The 21,560-nt window shown below is 45.5% G+C and overlaps 1 pseudogene; it reads right to left on the minus strand.

Moving 5' to 3' along the window:
• Positions 1 to 7,753: 7,753 nt before the first annotated feature.
• On the minus strand, positions 7,754 to 20,138 carry LOC117517999 (annotated as a pseudogene).
• Between the last annotated feature and the right edge of the window lie 1,422 nt (positions 20,139 to 21,560).

The raw sequence follows: 21,560 nt of genomic DNA on the forward strand, positions 1-21,560 counted from the left end.
CAGGCCTGGATGTACTCCCGGATGTTGGCCTCCATAGACGCCCACCAGAAGTGCTGCCGGACCACTGCCACGGTCCTTTGCACCCCTGGATGGCAGGAGAGCTTGGACCCGTGACAGAAGTCCAAAACCGCAGCTCTGGCTTCTGGTGGGACGTAGAGTCTGTTCCTCGGCCCGGTTCCGGGGTCTGGGCTCTGTTCCAGGGCCTCCCGGACGGTCTTCTCCACGTCCCAGGTGAGGGTTGCCACGATAGTGGACTCTGGAATGATGGGCTCCGGTGGATCCGACAGCTCTGTTTTGACTTCATCTTCGTGCACCCGGGACAAGGCATCCGATCTCTGGTTTTTGGTCCCGGGGCGATAGGTGATCCGGAAGTCAAAACGGCCGAAGAACAGTGACCAGCGGGCTTGCCTGGGGTTCAGCCGCTTGGCGGTCCTGATATACTCCAGGTTCCGATGGTCAGTGAAAACCGTGAATGGCACAGACGCTCCCTCCAACAGGTGTCTCCACTCCTCAAGAGCCTCTTTCACCGCAAGGAGTTCTCGATTGCCGACGTCATAGTTCTGTTCGGCCGGGGTCAACCTGCGGGAAAAATAGGCACATGGGTGAAGAACCTTATCGGTCTCTCCGCTCTGGGAAAGCACGGCTCCTATCCCTGAGTCCGAGGCGTCCACTTCAACCATGAACTGGCGACTAGGGTCGGGCTGCACCAGAACTGGTGCAGTCGAGAACCGTCGTTTCAACTCCTTGAACGCGGCTTCACACCGATCCGACCAGGTGAAGGGGACTTTTGGAGAGGTCAGGGCTGTCAGGGGGCTAACTACCTGACTGTAGCCCTTAATGAACCTCCTGTAGAAATTTGCAAAGCCGAGGAACTGTTGCAGCTTCCTGCGGCTTGTTGGTTGGGGCCAATCTCTCACCGCCGCAACCTTGGCCGGATCAGGGGTGACGGAGTTGGAGGAGATGATAAACCCCAGGAAGGACAAAGAGGTGCGGTGGAACTCGCACTTCTCGCCCTTCACAAATAGTCGGTTCTCCAACAACCGCTGCAGGACCTGACGTACATGCTGGACATGAGTCTCAGGGTCCGGAGAAAAGATGAGTATATCGTCCAGATATACGAAGACGAATCGGTGCAGGAAGTCCCGCAAGACGTCATTTACCAAAGCTTGGAACATCGCGGGGGCGTTAGTGAGGCCGAACGGCATGACCAGGTACTCGAAGTGACCTAATGGGGTGTTAAATGCCGTCTTCCACTTGTCTCCCTTCTGGACCCGAACCAGGTGATACGCATTCCTAAGATCCAACTTTGTAAAAATTTTGGCTCCATGCAGGGGGGTGAACACGAAATCTAACAACGGCAACGGGTATCGGTTGCGAACCGTAATCTCATTCAGCCCCCTGTAATCAATGCATGGACAGAGTCTGCCATCTTTCTTGCCCACAAAAAAGAAACCTGCACCCATCGGGGAGGTGGAATTCCGGATCAGCCCAGCAGCTAATGAGTCCCAGATGTAGGTCTCCATTGATTCGCGCTCAGGTCGTGAGAGGTTGTACAGCCTGCTGGACGGGAACTCCACTCCTGGAATCAAATCAATGGCACAATCGTACGGACGGTGCGGGGGAAGGGTGAGTGCCAGATCCTTGCTGAAGACGTCAGCAAGATCGTGGTACTCAACCGGCACCGCTGTCAGATTGGGAGGGACTTTGACCTCCTCCTTAGCATGTAAACCGGGAGGAACCGAGGATCCTAAACACACCCGATGGCAGGTTTCGCTCCACTGAACCACCACCCCAGATGGCCAATCAATCCAGGGATTGTGCTTCAACATCCACGGTAAGCCCAAAATCACGCGGGAGGTAGAAGGAGTCATAAAAAACTCGATCTCCTCCCGATGATTTCCAAACACCACCAGAGTTACTGGTTGTGTCTTGTGCGTGATTAAAGGGAGAAGGGTGCCATCTAGTGCCCGCACCTGCAATGGCGAAGGGAGCACCACCAGAGGGAGCCCTACCTCCCTAGCCCATCTGCTGTCTAGCAGATTCCCTTCCGACCCCGTGTCCACCAGTGCTGGGGCTTGAAGGGTTAAATCCCCGCTCAGGATTGTAACTGGGAGTCGTGTGGCAATACGTGTGTGTCCCACGTCAATGTTATGACCCCCCCTTAGCCCAGTCTCTAAGGGCGAGTGTTGTCGTTTTGGCCGTTTGGGGCAGTTTTTCTGTATGTGCTCTTTTGAGCTGCAGAGAAAACACTCCCCGCGGACCAGCCTCCTCATTCTGTCATCTGTTCTCGTTTTGGCCCTGTGCATTTCCCTAGCAACGTCAGCAGGGGGAGCTGTGACCCCACGGAGCGTTGAGGCCGTGGAGCGTGGGGAGGGCGGAACCCGTTCGGAACCGGAAGGGAGAGGGACGGCGCGTACCCGGCCACGTCCTTCGTCTCGCTCCCGACGGCGTTCCTCTAACCGATTGTCTAACCGTATAACGAGATCAATAAGCCCATCTAAATCTCGCGGTTCGTCTGTAACAAATAGCTAATTTGTTACTTAGTGATTTTATAGCTGTACAGTTACTTTAGTTAGGAAGCACCTTGATGTATGTAGGATTGAGTATTGAGGTGTGTAGTTGTAATTTGTCTTCCTTACCTCATGTCTTGTGTCCAGGCGGCAAAGAGGTCCCACTGGAAACTGTTGCTATGATAAAGGTTCTGGGATAGACCAAGGCAGGGGAGTCATGGGGGGAGATGTGTTTAAGGGGGTTTATTGGTGTATGAATTTTAGTAAATAGGTGGTTTTGGGGGGTTTAAGTTTAGGTTTAGAGATGGTGGGATTTTAAATGGGTTTTGGGTTGGTTAAAGGTATGGAGGGTTTTGATAGGTGTTAGGAGCTAGTTGGTTAGCTCTTACCTTTTTAGATTTTAATGGTTTAACCCGATTAGTCAAACCAGATAAAAGGCGCCTGAGAGATCATTCTGGAGTGGCAGTTGGGGAGAGACTATTCCCACCACCTCTCTGGGTATTTGTACTTTATGCACGATTTTCTTTGTTCTTTCTGGAAGGGTAGTGATAAAGTAAGAAAATTAAAGTTGTGGACCACATCAAGTTGCCTCGGCCTCTGTCTCTGCTTCTGTCTCATTGGGGGTTTGACCGCTAGGGGCCAACCGACGTCACATTTGGTGTCAGAAGTGATTTGTGCCTTGGTGAGACAGGATGGGAAGGAGAAAAGGGGGAAAGTGAGGCTCAGAAGATGACAGTGAATCGGGCGAAGCCTATAATGAGGGGGCAACGTCGAGGGGTTGAGATAGACTGGAGGAACTGATGGACCTGGTTAAGATACTGGCCGAGTCCCAGACAGCAAGAGACCGGGAGAGGGACAAAGACTGGTCTTTGCAGGAGCAGCGTTGGTCGTCCATGCAGCAGCAGGTCCATCAAGTTCAGCATCAGCTGTTAACAATGCAGTCAGAGCAATCTGCATATCAAGAAGAGGAATTAGTGGGAGTGCCAGCAGAGGCTGTAGGGGTTGATGGGGTAGATAATGGTAGCTACCACAGGCCGCAGCAGGAACCAAAGTTGTTACCGTTAGCCCCTGAAGACAATGTGGAGCATTTTCTCACTACTTTTGAGAGAATGGCTCAGGTGTCCAGGTGGCCAGTGAAGGAGTGGGCTTTTCGATTGGTTCCGCTCCTTACAGGCAAAGCCCGTAATGCCTATGTGTTAATGGATTTTGCAGATACGGAAGACTATGATAAGGTGAAGAAAGCTATCTTAGCAAAATATGAGATTACAGCAGAGACGTACCGACGTCGCTTCCGTTCCTTGAAGATGGAGACAGAGGAGACGCCGCGAGAACTGTATGTGAGGCTTAAGGAACTGTTTTACAGATGGATTCAGCCAGAAAAATCTACTGTTTATGCCATATCCGAAACCCTCATCATGGAACAGTTCCTTCGTATGGTCAATCCGGAGTTGGAGGTGTGGATTCGGGAGCATGACCCTACCACTGCTGAAGAAGCGGCGCGGCTAGCAGAGGTCTTTACAGCTGCTCGTAAAGGGCCCAGAGCTACCTTCTTTGGCCGGGAACTAGGCCGGACCTTGCCAAGTAAGTCCTTTGGGGGTGATAGGGGTTTTGGTTTAGGTCAGGGTAATAAGCCTTTCCAGGTAAACCCACAGTCTCATTCTGGTAAAAAATCTTCTAGAATGGCACCGCAGGAGGTCAGATGTTATAATTGTGATAAGCTTGGTCATATACAGCGCTATTGCCCAACTTTGAAAGCTAAGTATTCTTTGCTTTGTTCTGTGCCGAGGCCGGCATCGGTCCAGACTGAGTGTAGGAAGGGGCATACGACGCCAGTGTTGGTAAATGGCCAGCGTGTGGAGGCATTGTTGGACTCCGGGTGTTTTCAGACTGTGGTTTTGGCTGGTTTGGTTCCGTTTGAAGGTCAGTGTACCGAGGAAGCCCCTTTAGTTTGTATACATGGAGATGAGCATAGGTACCCTATGTCAGAGGTTTATTTAACCGTAGGGGGACAGACTTATTTGGTTTCTGTTGCTTTAGCAAAAAACCTACCTTTTCCTGTCATTCTGGGCAATGATATTCCAACTCTTCCTGATTTGCTAGTTCAGGCTAATCAGGGTAAGCCGGAAGCGGGGGGAGAACTTGTTTTGGAGCTGGGGGGACAGGGTACCTTTGAATCAGCTGAGCGGTGTAATGTTTTTTACCAGAGCTCAGTTAGTAAGGGGAGATTTTGAGGAGTTACCGTTTTGTGATGAGGAATTGGAGGTTCAACCAGGAAAGACAAGGAAGTCTAAGTCTCAAAGGAGGAGGGAGAAGTTTGCTGGGTCTCAGAGGGAGGCACTGGTTAAACCCCTTAGTCTAGGGGAATGGGATATCCCTTTAGACATAGGGACTTTGCAGAAACAGGACCTTACCCTTAAGCCCTGGTTTGATAAAGTTAAAGAGCAGGAAGGTGCTGAAGTGGGAAAAAGTATTTGTTTAGATGAGGAACGTTATGTAATTAAAAACGGTCTTCTCTATCAAGTGAGAGGTAAAGTGGATGTCTTAGCTTTGCCACAAGAGTTTAGAGAACGAGTTATGGAGCTCAGGCACTCAATTCCTTGGGCAGGCCATATGGCATTTCAGAAAACACTTCGGCGGATTGGGAGTCGGTTCACTTGGCCAGGAATGTACTCACAGGTCTCCAAATTTTGTAGTTCCTGTGAGGTGTGCCAGTTAACAGCAGGAAAGAGGGTAGCTCAGGCCCCTCTGCACCCTTTACCGATTATAGGTACGCCTTTTGAGAGAATTGGCATGGACATTGTAGGCCCCTTGGAGAGGAGTGCAGCGGGCAACCGGTACATTTTGGTCATGTCGGATTATGCTACACGCTACCCAGAGGCCTTTTCTCTTAGATCTATTAAGGCTAAACAGGTTGCCAATTGTTTGGTGCAGCTGTTTTCTAGGGTGGGGGTGGTTAAGGAGATACTTACTGACTGTGGCACTAATTTTTTGTCGAAACTTCTTCGACATGTATATCAATTGTTAGGGGTCAGGGGTATTAGGACCACTCCATATCACCCTCAAACGGACGGTTTAGTGGAGCGGTATAACCAGACGCTTAAAAATATGTTGCGCAGGTTTGTCTCCTCTACAGGCAAGGATTGGGACCAGTGGTTGCCATATCTGCTCTTTGCTTACCGGGAGGTCCCCCAGGCATCTACTGGTTTCTCACCGTTTGAATTGCTGTATGGACGCCAGGTGAGAGGACCTTTAGATCTGTTGAAGGAGCATTTGGAGCGGAAGGAAGCAGATGGAGAGAACATTGTGGCGTATGTGGTGAAGATGAGGAAGAGGATCGAGGCAATGGCAACTTTGGCACAGGAGAATCTTAAGGAGGCACAAAGGGCACAGAAGACCTGGTATGATAAGAAGGCGAGGGATCGGACCTTTACACCAGGCCAAAAGGTACTGTTGCTTTTACCGACTAGTGACAATAAATTATTGGCAAAGTGGCAGGGGCCGTATGAGGTTATACGGCGTGTTGGGGAGGTGACTTATGAACTTTATATGCCAGAGAGACTTAAAAAGTATCAACTTTTTCATGTTAATCTACTGAAACAGTTCATGGTGCGTCAGGAACCTTCCCAGCAGCTGTTGGTTCGTGGGGTGAAGGATGATGAGGTGACGGAGAAGTTTTTTCCAGTTCCAGCCACTGAGCCGGTTTCCATTGACTTGTCGCATCTTTCTCCCTCTCAGCAGGGTGATATGTGCTCTCTTCTGGATCCAGAGCTCTTTAAGGAGACTCCTGGTTTTACCTCTCTAGTGCAACATCATATCCGGCTCAAGAAGGATGCTCCAGTGAGACAGAGGAGCTATCGAATTCCTGAGCGGTTGGTTATGGAATTAAAAAAGGAAATTCAATTGATGTTGGAGCTTGGAATTATTGAGGTTTCTAACAGTGAATGGTGTAGTCCTGTGGTGCTTGTGCCAAAGAAGGATGGTTCTCTTCGATTTTGTATTGATTTCAGATATTTGAATTCAATTTCGAACTTTGACCCTTACCCAATGCCACGCATTGATGATCTGCTGGAACGAGTGGGGAGTGCCTCCTTTATTACAACTTTGGATTTGTCAAAGGGCTACTGGCAGCTTGCATTGGCGCCTGAAGCGCGAGAATTAACAGCTTTTAAAACACCTGTTGGCTTGTATCAGTTTCGGGTGATGCCCTTTGGGTTACAAGGGGCGCCAGCCACGTTTCAGAGGCTCATGGATCATGTACTTCGGGATGTGACTGATTTTGCGGCAGCGTACCTGGATGATGTTGTAGTGTATAGTCAGTCTTGGGAGGAACATCTTCAACATCTCCGGGCGGTGTGTCAGAGAATTCGGGCTGCCGGATTGACTATTAACCCTCGTAAGTGTGCGGTGGCACATAAGGAAGTGGAGTACCTGGGGTACACTATTGGCTTTGGGAAAATTAGACCACAGGTCCAGAAGATGGAGGCTATTTATTCCTTTCCGGTGCCTACTACAAAGAAGAAAGTGAGGGGGTTTATCGGACTGGTGGGATGGTACAGAAAGTTTATCCCCCAGTTTGCTGAGCGAACGAAGGTCCTCAATGATTTGACTAAGAACTCTGCCCCAAATAAAGTTTGTTGGACAGAGGACTGTGATCAAGCGTTTAAGGCTTTGAAGGAGGCCATAGGTACTCGACCTGTGCTTCAAACCCCGGATTTTGGCCGGCCCTTTATCCTCCAGACTGATGCGTCAGGGGTGGGATTGGGGGCAGTGCTCCTGCAGGAAAAGGATGGTGAAAGACGACCGGTCGTGTTCCTGAGTCGGCGGTTGTTGGAACGGGAAACGAGGTACTCGGCGGTGGAGAAAGAGTGTTTGGCAATGAAGTGGGCCATTGATTCTTTGCGTTATTATCTGTTGGGGCGTCACTTTGTCTTGGAGATGGATCATCGGGCGCTGCAATGGCTGCATAGGATGAGGGAGGCAAATGCTCGTATTGCCGGGTGGTATCTTGCCTTGCAACCTTATGACTTTACGGTTCAATACAAACCAGGGAAGACTAACATTGTGGCGGATTGCCTTTCAAGACTGGTAGAAGAGTGATAATGGCCTTTGAGAGGAGGGGGGAAGTGTAACAAATAGCTAATTTGTTACTTAGTGATTTTATAGCTGTACAGTTACTTTAGTTAGGAAGCACCTTGATGTATGTAGGATTGAGTATTGAGGTGTGTAGTTGTAATTTGTCTTCCTTACCTCATGTCTTGTGTCCAGGCAGCAAAGAGGTCCCACTGGAAACTGTTGCTATGATAAAGGTTCTGGGATAGACCAAGGCAGGGGAGTCATGGGGGGAGATGTGTTTAAGGGGGTTTATTGGTGTATGAATTTTAGTAAATAGGTGGTTTTGGGGGGTTTAAGTTTAGGTTTAGAGATGGTGGGATTTTAAATGGGTTTTGGGTTGGTTAAAGGTATGGAGGGTTTTGATAGGTGTTAGGAGCTAGTTGGTTAGCTCTTACCTTTTAGATTTTAATGGTTTAACCCGATTAGTCAAACCAGATAAAAGGCGCCTGAGAGATCATTCTGGAGTGGCAGTTGGGGAGAGACTATTCCCACCACCTCTCTGGGTATTTGTACTTTATGCACGATTTTCTTTGTTCTTTTTGGAAGGGTAGTGATAAAGTAAGAAAATTAAAGTTGTGGACCACATCAAGTTGCTTCGGCCTCTGTCTCTGCTTCTGTCTCATTGGGGGTTTGACCGCTAGGGGCCAACCGACGTCACATCGTCCTTAGCTACCAGGTGCTCCTTCAGGACCGACGACAGTCCATTTACGAAGGCAGCGCGGAGCGCAGCGTTATTCCAGCCGGACCTCGCAGCCGCGATGTGGAAGTCGACTGCATAAGCGGCTGCGCTCCAGCGCCCCTGTCTCATTGACAGCAGCACTGTTGAAGCGGTCTCTCCTCTATTAGGGTGATCAAAAACCGTTTTGAATTCCCTCACAAACCCAGCATACGTGAGAAGGAGCCGTGAATTTTGCTCCCAAAGCGCCGTAGCCCAAGCGCGTGCCTCACCACGAAGCAAGTTAATGACATAAGCCACCTTACTGGCGTCAGACGCGTACATTATGGAACGTTGTGCAAAGACGAGCGAACACTGCATAAGAAAGTCTGCGCACGTCTCCACACAACCCCCGTACGGCTCTGGGGGGCTTATGTATGCTTCAGGGGAAGGTGGGGGGGGTCGTTGAACGACCAGTGGAACGTCTATATTCTGCACCGGGTCGGCAGGAGGAGGAGCTGCAGCAGCGCCCTGAGCGCGCGCTTCCACCTGAGCGGTGAGAGCCTCCATCCTGCGATTGAGGATGACGTTTTGCTCGGTCACCTGATCCATGACGTGGCCGAGATATCCTGTTGGGAAAGTGTCGTGACACGGACCCACAACAGGGGGCGTAAATGAACGGACAATGAAAGAGTCAAATATGAACACTTTTACTGTTGTGAATGAGCACAACCAAGTACAGCAGATTACAGAATGTCAGATAATAGTCAGTCAACAAAGGGGACGTGTGGGCAGGCTCGAAGATAGAAGACGTCTGTCCTGAGAAGAACCGGAACCACATGATTTCCTCCGCCACCGAACCAGGAGAATACTGGAGCCGCCAAGTCCCGAATCCCCAGGTGGCCACCGTCTCCGAACGTCGGATCTGGTACTGCTGGCGAGGAGCAGAAACAATCAGAGGTGGGTGTGTGTACACCCAGTAACAACGCTGGTGGAGATCCCACCTCCACCTCCTATCCAGAAAACAGGTACGTGCAGCAGTTGAGAGTACTTATCACAGAATAGCGTGGGGAGCGAAGACGTCAGCTCTCTACGTCTCTCACACTCAGCCTCCGGCTGCGAGCACTCACGGAACTGACTGCAAACACTGTGTAACAAACACTTGTCAGAAAAGACAAAAGCAACGGCTGAGAGTTTTACCTTTACTGGTAGATGATATCTCGGCAACGAGGTGGAGATGACGTCCGGTATTTATGGTGTGGACTGATGAAGTGTAGATGGGTGACAGCTGTCCTGAGATAATGAGTGACAGCTGTCACCCCGGCTGTGTCCTTGGCGGCAGCGCCCTCTGGTGCCTGAAGCCCGCACTTCAGGCAGGGCGCCCTCTGGTGGTGGGCCAGCAGGAGCTCCTCTTCTGGCGGCCCACACAACAAACATCTGTAGTTGGAAACATTTGGACATTCATAGATTTGAAATGCAAGAACATAAACTGAATCCATGTGATGAAAATTTTACTTATTAATGATTCTGATGTGTCAAGTATGTAAGCAATAGTTTTCAATGAAAATCCTCTTCTGAGCCTGAGAAGTGTGATGAAAAGTTCTTCCTTTGGAGTGAAACGTCGACATGGACCCTTTTTCTTCTGATTTGATTTGATAGATTCCTTGGTGTCTCCCTTAGGGTTCCAGTACTTTAGATTATATTTGGCTGGACCAAGAAATGTGTACAAAACATCAAACTGCTCAGGAAATAATCCAATAAAAAACTTAATATTTTTTTCTGTTTTTTAACACAACACGTGGATCCATCCGTTTGGTAACTTTGGCTTCCTTTTTCTCAATTTGAAGTACAGTTTCATTTCTTAGGATCATAGTCTCAACTTTAGCTCCAAGCATGTACTGATTGTACATCGTTTGTGTAGCTTTGTCTTCTGTGCGTGAGGCAGCCTGACAGTCGGCTGACGTGCTTTCACATATGATCCCGTCGTCACTTTTCTGAAGCAAAGGCTCTTGCAACGATCCGCTTTCTTCGTTGTTTACATCTGTTACAAGCCTTTTTGACCACGTTTGGGTGGGCATGGTGTTTCGTCTACACATTCAGAGCGGGCCTTTCGTTTACACCGTTGCTTCCTGGACAACTCAACATCTGTGAGTGTAGCGAGTCTCGGCTCATCATTCTCGGACGTAGGACCTTTCCCACCAACAAAATGCAGAGAACAAATATACATGCTTCCTTTTATCTGCTGTACATTTTGAAAATCTGCTCGTCCACATAAATATTGCCATCGCTTAGCTTTGTCCATCTTTAACGTTGCCTTTTCTCTTTCCAGTCGTGGCATGTTGTCACGGATCTTACCGGGCTTTGGAAATGGGATAAAAAATGTCCCTTCTGGCAAGCGATCAGGATATCTCGAGTTGGAATTGCACAATCCCCAACAGCAATGCTTAGTTCCTTGGCATTTGAACATGGTGTAACTAAAGGAAATGTTTTTAAATCCGTTAATAGGCAACTCGAACCACGCACAACCATGCAACTCAAATGCTTGTTTGTCTAGGTCTGCGTCCCATAATGCTTTGCGGCGTGACGTCACGATCTATTTTTAGATACTGTGAAAAGCGCTATTAATATTCAAAGTTTTCAGCTAGTTGACAGTAGGGCTGTACAATATGGTACAATGTGGCCAAATTATCGTATCTCAATATTATCATATAAATTGTCATGTAAATGTCACTTATATACATGCTGTCCATATTCTTGAGCTGCTTAGGTGGGTAGGGAGAGTTCCCATGGGATAAAAAAGCTTTTCAACCTACCATCCCTGGTTCTCAAGACCAGGCACCTAAGTGGCTCTACTCTCTTTTTTTTTAGAAGATATACCTTACTGAATTGTCATATCAATATGATATACGATATGACTATGATTTGACACAAAGTAATTAAACATTCTTAAACAAAACAGTAATAATACCACACTCATTTTGCACTCATCATAATGTTAGGATACTGTGCCCTCCAAAAGTACTGGAACACTTGGAATTTCACACATTTTAAATACAAGAAATACAAAAAAAATAAAGAATTGAAATTTGTAAAATTATCTTACTGTTGTATGGCTGGGGGGCCTGGCTGCCTTTTTGTTTCTGTCTTTTGTTTTTCCTTCCAGGTGGCTTGCATTTGGGACTGAGTGGCTGTGTTGCTGAGGTTATCAGGACCTCACCCTGATCACCTGCGGCTCGTCAGGACTCACAGCTGAGGTGCATCTATATGGATTGGAACATGGTGGCATTTAAGACTGGAGTATACAGTGTGTATTTGCCAGAGACTCGACCTTGTGACCAGACAGGTGAGATCGTCGTCTCGGGAGCCATCTCATCATCAGTGGATGCAGAGAACGTCCAGGGTTTGATGCACGGTCTGTGAAAGAGGAGGGGGTGAGGTCTCACGCTCGTCAGCACACTTCCTGAGGTACGTTAGATTTTGTGACTAACATTTATACAGTCAGTAAATATGGTGTCCCTCACACCTTATTATATTGAGCTGTACGTTAGTCATGTATCGGCTTCCACTGCAGTGGAGTTTTGTGAACTGGATGTTCCATGCCTGCAGGTTGGGAAGCTGATTAGTAATCAAGCCAGGAAGTGTTTGCTGTTTGTACACCTTTAAGTGTTCTCTCTGTGTGTAGAGTGTGGACTCACATAATGGTTCCTTCTTTCACAGACTCAGTTTGTTGCGGCCACCTGGGGGGTGTTGGCGGGGTCCTTGGGTCCGAACAGCTTCTGGCTCCAGACCGTTAGCGCTGCTGGGAGCGCACCACGCCAGACCGCACTTTCTTTTGTTATTTTTTGTATCACTGTTATGTATTAAATTCAGTTAGCCTTTGTACCGTGCTCTGCTTATTTCATACTGGGTCCTTCAAACGCTGGTCGGTTCTCCGAGCTGCGTCCGACACATAACACTTTCTCAGACTCAAACTGAAAGCAGATCTCTAAAACTTGATAATACCTGTAAATAATAATCAGTTTTATTGTCAGTTTTCTTCAGACAAGTCAGTGGATGGAAACATGAACATTTCCAAGTCACTGAATATGTCTTGGACTTTATTTACATAAATTATGAAGAAATACAAAAGTTTCTTTCACTAAAACAATCAAATCTAGGCTTTCATCTCAAATGTACTTTCTGTCAAATTGTAGATGAACTTTCAGGTTTTCTTTTTAAGAAAATCCTCCTCGACACCACTTCATCAAGAAGCTTTATTTTATATTTTTAATTAATTTATATCAAGTTGTGGAGATTTGCTTTCAGTTTGAGTTAAGGAAAATAATTTAAGAAAAAAAAATGTATTTGAAATGGAATAAACAAATTAAAATGTGTGAGATACCAAGTGTTGCAATACTTTTGAGGGCAAATGAGAAACAGGCTGATGAGGAACCTGAAGAGAGATGACCACAGACTGACTTAGTCATGCCTCTAAAGACATTCATCAACCCAGATTTGGTATCAAACCTACTCTGAACTGACAACATTCGTCTCTGTACCTTTTGGCCGATGGTCTTCTTATAGAAGTTCAGCTCCTTTTCCAGACGCTCAGACAGACATGGAGGATAGAACTGGAAGTCCTGGATTTTTGGCTGCTTGGGAGGATGAGGAGGCTGAAAATGGAGTCAGAAAGAGATTCCACCATAAACAGGATTCCAAACAATCAAGCATAATGACACTGTAAGCTTTCGTGTTGCTGCAGAAACATCATGTACTCTAACAGTGTTTGTACAACCCCTGGCAAAAATTATGGAATCACCGGCCTCGGAGGATGTTCATTCAGTTGTTTAATTTTGTAGGAAAAAAGCAGATCACAGACATGACACAAAACTAAAGTCATTTCAAATGGCAACTTTCTGGCTTTAAGAAACACTATAAGAAATCAAGAAAAAAAAGATTGTGGCAGTCAGTAATGGTTACTTTTTTAGACCAAGCAGAGGAAAAAAAATATGGAATCACTCAATTCTGAGGAAAGAATTATGGAATCACCCTGTAAATTTTCATCCCCAAAACTAACACCTGCATCATATCAGATCTGCTCATTAGTCTGCATCTAAAAAGGAGTGATCACACCTTGGAGAGCTGTTGCACCAAGTGGACTGACATGAATCATGGCTCCAACACGAGAGATGTCAATTGAAACAAAGGAGAGGATTATCAAACTCTTAAAAGAGGGTAAATCATCATGCAATGTTGCAAAAGATGTTGGTTGTTCACAGTCAGCTGTGTCTAAACTCTGGACCAAATACAAACAACATGGGAAGGTTGTTAAAGGCAAACATACTGGTAGACCAAGGAAGACATCAAAGCGTCAAGACCGAAAACTTAAAGTAATATGTCTCAAAAATCGAAAAATGCACAATAAAACAAATGAGGAACGAATGGGAGGAAACTGGAGTCAACGTCTGTGACCAAACTGTAAGAAACCGCCTAAAGGAAATGGGATTTACATACAGAAAAGCTAAACAAAAGCCATCATTAACACCTAAACAGAAAAAAACAAGGTTACAATGGGCTAAGGAAAAGCAATCGTGGACTGTGGATGACTGGATGAAAGTAATATTCAGTGATGAATCTCGAATCTGCATTGGGCAAGGTGATGATGCTGAAACTTTTGTTTGGTGCCGTTCCAATGAGATTTATAAAGATGACTGCCTGAAGAGAACATGTAAATTTCCACAGTCATTGATGATATGGGGCTGCATGTCAGGTAAAGGCACTGGGGAGATGGCTGTCATTACATCATCAATAAATGCACAAGTTTACGTTGATATTTTGGACAATTGAAAGGATGTTTGGGGATGATTAAATCATTTTTCAAGATGATAATGCATCTTGCCATAGAGCAAAAACTGTGAAAACATTCCTTGCAAAAAGACACATAGGGTCAATGTCAACGAGCAGATCTGATCTGATGCAGGTGCAACTGTCACAATCTTTTTTTCTTGATTTCTTATAGTGTTTCTTAAAGCCAGAAAGTTGCCATTTGAAATGACTTTAGTTTTGTGTCATGTCTGTGATCTGCTTTTTTTCTACAAAATTAAACAACTGAATGAACATCATCTGAGGCCAGTGATTCCATAATTTTTGCCAGGGGTTGTAAAGTCATCTGTTCTTACCTTTGGGGTTTTCGGCTCATGGACTTGCACAGCTGGTTGTTGGCTCAAAAGTGGTTTCCTCTCTCGCTTTGGAAGCACGATCCAGTTGGTCAAGACCTGAATGAAAAAACAAAACAAAACAAAAAACTGAAACCTTCTTGTTCTGGACTGAGACAATTAAGAGCAGAATACTGACGCTGGCTGACATTTTTACCGCATCCTTGTCTTTCTTGCTGGTCTCTGTGTCCAGGTTGAAGTTCCTCAGAGAACTGTCACCCAAAGCAGAAAACCTCTCCTTCATCTCCAAAGTCTAGTACAGATTAAGAAAAATGAGGTTCATGGTGAATACTTTAGAAAAATTCAGCACAAAATATATGCCAATACTCGTATAGTGAGAAAGCATGTAATATGTTCATTTTAGATCGTAGTTCTTTCAGTAACTATTATTGTTGTTTCATTTTGTGTAGATTTAATGACAATATAATGTACAATTTACTGAACTGGACAACCTTTGAGTAAATTTCATGAATAAGCAGGGTAACGTCTACATTTAAAGATACTGTGCAGAATTTAGACAAATTCTGGTGATGGTGCGGTTACATCCAAATCAAAAACCATCACATACCGTTATTGTTTATTTTTTCTGATAATTAATGCTGACTCATCTTTCTTTCACCCCTTTCCAGGATCACATCGATATCGTCATCTGTGATCTCGATCTCTGCAGAAGCAAAAACATAAGAGGCACTGTGGCGGATGATGGACAGCATCTCATGTTTTCCAAGCTGGTTGTAATTAAAGTAAGAACAAGTAGAAGTTAGTCATGTGTTCTACTCTCTCAACACCCCATTGTAGAAAGGTTCTGTTCTTCAGAGACAAAGTGCACTGGAGATGAAGTATCTACGAGAGTCTCAGGAAAAGACTAACTGTGAATGTGCAGGACATCTCTGCTGACACGTCCATCTAAACCCACATACATACAGTGTGAACAGTAGTTTTGTGGATTTTATCTTGAGACACGAGGTACCTTGCTGGATGATGATGGAGTCCAGATGCAGTTTCATCTCTGATTTTTCCATGATCCTCTCTTCCACCATGTTGGCTGTAATGAATCGAAACACCCTCACCTGTTTCTCCTGACCGATCCTGTAGCACGGTCCTGAAATAAAAACGTGTGATTGGACTGTTCATCTACAATGATCTCCAATGCTTTAAAATAGACAAAAAAAAACAGAGACGTGTGGAAGAAAACGGAAAACAACCATCAAAATGGATAGAAGAATAACCAGAATTGCAAAGGCTCACCCATTGATCAGCTCCAGGATGATCAAAGACAGTCTGGAGTTATGTGTAAGTGCTGTGACAGTTAGAAGACGCCTGTGTGAAGCTAATTTATTTGCAAGAATCCCCCGCAAAGTCCCTCTGTTAAATAAAAGACATGTGCAGAAGAGGTGACAGTTTGCCTAAGAACACATCAACTGGCCTAAAGAGAAATGGAGGAATATTTTGTGGACTGATGAGAGTAAAATTGTTCTTTTTGGGTCCAGGGGCCGCAGACAGTTTGTGAGATGACCCCCAAACTCTGAATTCAAGCCACAGTTCACAGTGAAAACAGTGAAGCATGGTGGTGCATGCATCATGATATGGGCATGTTTCTCCTACTATGGTGTTGGACCTATATATCACATACCAGGTATCATGCATCAGTTTGGATATGTCAAAATACTTGAAGAGGTCATGTTGCCTTATGCTGAAGAGGACATGCCCTTGAAATGGGTGTTTCAACAAGACAATGACCCCAAGCACACTAGTAAATGAGCAAAATCTTGGTTCCTAACCAACAAAATTAATGCCTCGCAGATGTGAAGAAATCATGAAAAACTGTGGTTATACAACTAAATACTAGTTTAATGATTCACAGGATTGCTAAAAAAGCAGTTTGAACATAATAGTTTTGATTCTGTGAAGGCTCTCAGTTGTCCAGGTGGTTTCCATAGTAGAGAAGCTTGAATCTTCAACTGGACTGGGTTGCTTGATGCGAGGATGTTTCGCTTCAAATCGCAGAAGCTTCCTCAGCAAAAATTCTTGCTCTGGTAGTCTGACTTCTGTCTTGACTCTTGTAGAGAAGAATAAACAGAAGCCACAAAAGCTGGAGTTTTAAACCTAACCAGACCCCTCCTACCGAGAGGCAGACTGCTATAGGCTAGTGACTAAACAATAGCTCTAATTAGCACCTAATGTGCTCTAGTTAGCACCCTCCTAAAGACAGGGCAGCTGCCCTCCTAATGATGGGACGGACGACTCTCCTGATGACATGAATGACTCATTACCATGAACAAAAGACTGAAACTGCTTTGACCTGAGTACCCCATTGTAAACAGGGGATAAACCGTGTCTCAGACCCCCTCCCTGGTTAAGGCTGGGTTTCAGCTGTTTCACATAGAATGCCTCCTTGACCCCTCTCTCAAACCATTTCTTCTCTCTGGCTAAGATTTTAACTTCCTTGTCCTCAAACGTGTGGTTAGTGTCTTTAAGGTGGAGATGAACTGCAGACTGAGGTCCACTTGCACCCTCTCTGCGGTGCTGGTATAGCCTTTATAGCCATACTCTCTACAAGAGTCAAGACAGAAGTCAGACTACCAGAGCAAGAATTTTAGCTGAGGAAGCTTCTGATTTGAAGCGAAACGTCCTCGCTTCAAGCAACCCAGTCCAGTCGAAGATTCAAGCTTCTTTACTATAATAGTTTTGAGTTTGTAGCATCAACAGCAGATGCTACTATTATTGTGAACACCCCCTTTTCTACTTTTTTTTTTACTAATAGCCCAATTTCATAGCATTAAGTGTGTGCATATCATGAATGCTTGGTCTTGTTGGATTTGTGAGAATCTACTGAATCTACTGGTACCATGTTTCCCATGTAACAATAAGAAATATACTCAAAACCTGGAGTAATCTTTTTAGTCACATAGCACTACTATAATTCTGAACACTACTGTACATGTGGTTACAGCATTTCCTCAGCTGCATGAGGATGTTCAACAGCTGCATCTTGTTCATGTTTCCAGCTGAATTCAGAATTTTGACGTTCCTTGTCAGAATCCTGGTGTACCTGAAGGGTTGTGACATAATATTATGCTGAACTCGGGAACAAATTAATGTCAGTTTGTGCAAAGCAATGATACGACGCAGCAGGTAAGGATGGAGCATCTACAGACAAACATGTCAAAGGTCATATACTGGCCAGATAATAAACACATCTCCAAAGTATCAGATTGGTTCAAATTGAATACATACAGCATGAAGACGTTCAATCAGCTTCTGATAGTCACCGAGGCTGTTTGTGTTGAACCAGGTGTCAAGAGCGAGAAAATAAAATAAATTAGCAACATAATAATGTATAGGTCGGGCAGCATGATGGCTTAGTGGTTAGCACTGTTGCCTCACAGTGAGAAGGTCGTGGGTTCAGTTCCCGTGGCCTTTCTATGTGGAGTTTGCATGTTCTCCCTGTGTTTGCGTGGGTTTTCTCCGGGTGCTCCGGTTTCCTCCCACATCTAAAGACATGCAGGTTAGGTGGATTGGAATCTTTAAATTGTCCATAGGTGTGTGTGGGTGTGTCTGTGTTTGTTTGTCAATTTGTGGCCCTGCGACAGACTGGCGTCCTGTCCTGGGTGTACCCCGCCTCGCGCTCTATGGCTGCTGGGATAGGCTCCAGCCCCCCGCGACCCTTAATTGGACTAAGTGGTAGAAGATGAATGAATGAATAATGTATAAGTCCATTTTTCTTCAAATTACAAGCGTTACTGTCACACTTTCTGCTCAAATCCAGATTGTTCTTGTGGTTTAGTTTCATTTCTCACCTCTGATGAGTTGAATACTTTGGGCATCAGGAAACTGAGCAGAGCCCACAGTTCGTGCAGGTTATTCTGCAGCGGAGTTCCAGTCAGCAGCACACGGTTGGTGGTTTTTAGCTCTTGCACAATTTCTGAGAGCTTTGAAAAAACCAAAGACATTTTTGCTACATGAGTTTATTTTGTAAAATATGAAGTTGTTCTGTAGAAAACTGTAAATGTTCAGCATAAGAACAAACATTGTTCTGCTCCACTTTAAAGGGTCATATATAAACAAACCTTTGAATTCTCATTTTTAATTCGATGTGCTTCATCGATGATGAGGTAACGCCAGCTGAATTTTTTTGAATGCAGATTTTTCAGTGATGGGCATCTCATAAGACGTGACGCACACGTCCCATTGTCCCGGCAGCAGCATGTCTCTGAAAATGGAAAAAAAAAAAACATTCCATTTGAAGCAAACACAAATTATAAATAAAATATATATAACTGTCATTCTGGATAAAGAATCATATCATAAAATTATCCTCTCGTCTCTCTCCCCGATCGCACAGACTGCTGAGGGATGGAACCTATCTCCTGAACTTCTCCATCCATTTGGGGACCAGCACCAGATGTGGTCCGGGGATGTGTCAGTATGTTTTCACGTATCCAAGCAGAGAAATTGTTTGGAGCATTTTCCCCAAACCCTGTCACACAGCACACACGGTTTGTTTGTCAGACAACAGAGACAACAGACAACAATATGTGGAAGTGACACTTCATTATTCGTATGCTGTCTTCGTATGTGATGTACAATTAAACTAAAGTGTCTCATACCGACAGGTTGCACATTATGTTGCTTATTTAAAATGTGCCTCTCCTGTATGTGAATGTTAACACGTCTCATATTTCTGTCTTACTGTTCTTCACCAGTTATATTGTTCCTAACAATCTCACCGTATCAGTAGGCATAAATTCAGCATCATATTCTACAGAATTACTACAAAGCTCTATAGAAATGAATGTTGTTGTTTTCATCACAAAACCTACTCTTAAATAGTGTTTTAGTGTGGTAGAGAAGCTTGAATCTTCGACTGGACTGGGTTGCTTGACGCGAGGACATTTCGCTTCAAATCGCAGAAGCTTCCTCAGACTCTTGTAGAGAAGAATAAACAGAAGCCACAAAAGCTGGAGTTTTAAACCTAACCAGACCCCTCCTACCGAGAGGCAGACTGCTATAGGCTAGTGACTAAACAATAGCTCCAATTAGCACCTATTGTGCTCTAGCTGCCCACACACACATTACCCTCGTAATGACAGGGCAGCTGTCCCTCCTAATGACGGGACGGACGACTCTCCTGATGACCTGAATGACTCATTACCATGAACAAAAGACTGAAACTGCTTTGACTTGAGTACCCCATTGTAAACAGGGGACAAAGCGTGTCTCAGACCCCCTCCCCAGTTAAGGCTGGGTTTCAACTGTTTCACATAGAATGCCTCCTCGACACCTCTCTCAAACCATTTCTTCACTCTGGCTAAGATTTTAACTTCCTTGTCCTCAGACATGTGGTTAGTGTCTTTCAGGTGGAGATGAACTGCAGACTGAGGTCCACTGGTGACCTCTCTGCGGTGCTGGTATAGCCTTTTGTGTAAAGGTTGCTTAGTCTCACCTATTGTTGTGAAAGTGTAGGAACACGGACCCACAACAGGGGGCGCAAATGAACGGACAATGGAAGAAGTCAAATAACACTTTACTGTTGTGAATAAGCACAACAAACACGGCAAATTACAATAGTAGACAATGAAGTCAATTCACAAAATGTGTCATGTGGGCAGGCTCGAAGATAAGAGACGTCTGTCCAAAGCAGAACCGGAACCACACGATTTCCTCCGCCACCGAACCCCGGGAATACTGGAGCCTCCAAGTCCCGAACTCCCAGGTGGCCACTGCCTCCGCTTGTCGGATCTGGTACTGCTGGCGAGGAACAAAAACAGTTAGATGTGGGTGCGTTTGCACCCAGCAACACGTATGGTGGGAAAGCCACCTCCACCTCTCGTCAGAAAAAAAACTGGTAAGTGCAGGAGTGTGAGTACTTATCAAAGAGGTAGGGGAAAAAGTCCAATACAGTCTCCAGCTGTTAATACTCACTATCTGCTATCCAACACACAAAGCAACAAAGTATTATTGTCAGGAAGACAACACAGTCGGCTGAGCACTTTACCTCCTCAGTAGAGCGATATCTCGGCAAAGAGGTGGAGATGTCGTCTTGCTGATATACCACTGAAGATCAGATGATTGGTGACAGCTGTCGTAGGTGATAAGTGACAGCTGTCACCCTGGCTGCTCCTGTGAGGCGGCAGCGCCCTCTGGTGCCTGGAGCCCGCACTCCAGGCAGGGTGCCCTCTGGTGGTGGTGGGCCAGCAGTACCTCCTCTTCAGCGGCCCACACAACACCTATGTAGTGTTCATTACAGTTTTCCTGACATCTGATAGAATACACTACATTGCTCTGTTTGTAACTAGGGATCCTGTCCTTAGGGTGAACTAATTTCTGTCTCAAGGTGTTAACCGGTTTAAAGTAACCTGGGATTTTGTGTTGTCTGAAGATCCTCTGTAGTTTTTCCCTTATTCCTGCTAAATAAGGGACACTCCTCTTCTTCTTGTCTCTGTCTCCTGTCTATCTGGTCTTTTTGTTTTCTACCAGAGCAAGAATTTTAGTTGAGGAAGCTTCTGCGATTTGAAGTGAAACGTCCTCGCGTCAAGCAACCCAGTCCAGTCGAAGATTCAAGCTATTCTACTATGGAAACCACCTGGACAACTGAGAGCCTACACAGAAACATTGTTTTAGTGTGGGTTTAGGGGTTGACAGTCAATATATCAACTTTGAGTTGCATCCCTTGACCTCAGGGGCAACTTACATGTTGATAGCTACAGCACAAGAAAAAAAAAGTCTGTCTTCTTGGAAAGTGTATATTGGACTGGAATTACAGATTTTTTTTTAAAGATACAAATCAGAGGAGAAAATCTTTTGGTAATGGTGTGATTTTGTGTCATGATGTCTCGTTTTAAAAGGGATAACTGCTTTAATTTCAGTGCAGTCATAGTGAGTCACACTGAGTGAAGGGGCTGCAGATGTGTGCACGTTGTTCAGCAATGAAGACAGCCTGTTAAAAACAGCCTCATGCTCCGTTAGAGAGACCGCTTGGTGCACACTCACACGTGTCTGCCTTTGATGCAGTAACAGTGAAAAGTGCGAGTGAAAGAAATGCAGCTGCGTGTTCAGGCAGCCTGTTAAACCTGGGCGAAAACAGAC

This window comes from Thalassophryne amazonica, chromosome 9 (genome assembly GCF_902500255.1).
Source record: "Thalassophryne amazonica chromosome 9, fThaAma1.1, whole genome shotgun sequence".
Classification (NCBI taxonomy): Eukaryota; Metazoa; Chordata; class Actinopteri; order Batrachoidiformes; family Batrachoididae; genus Thalassophryne; species Thalassophryne amazonica.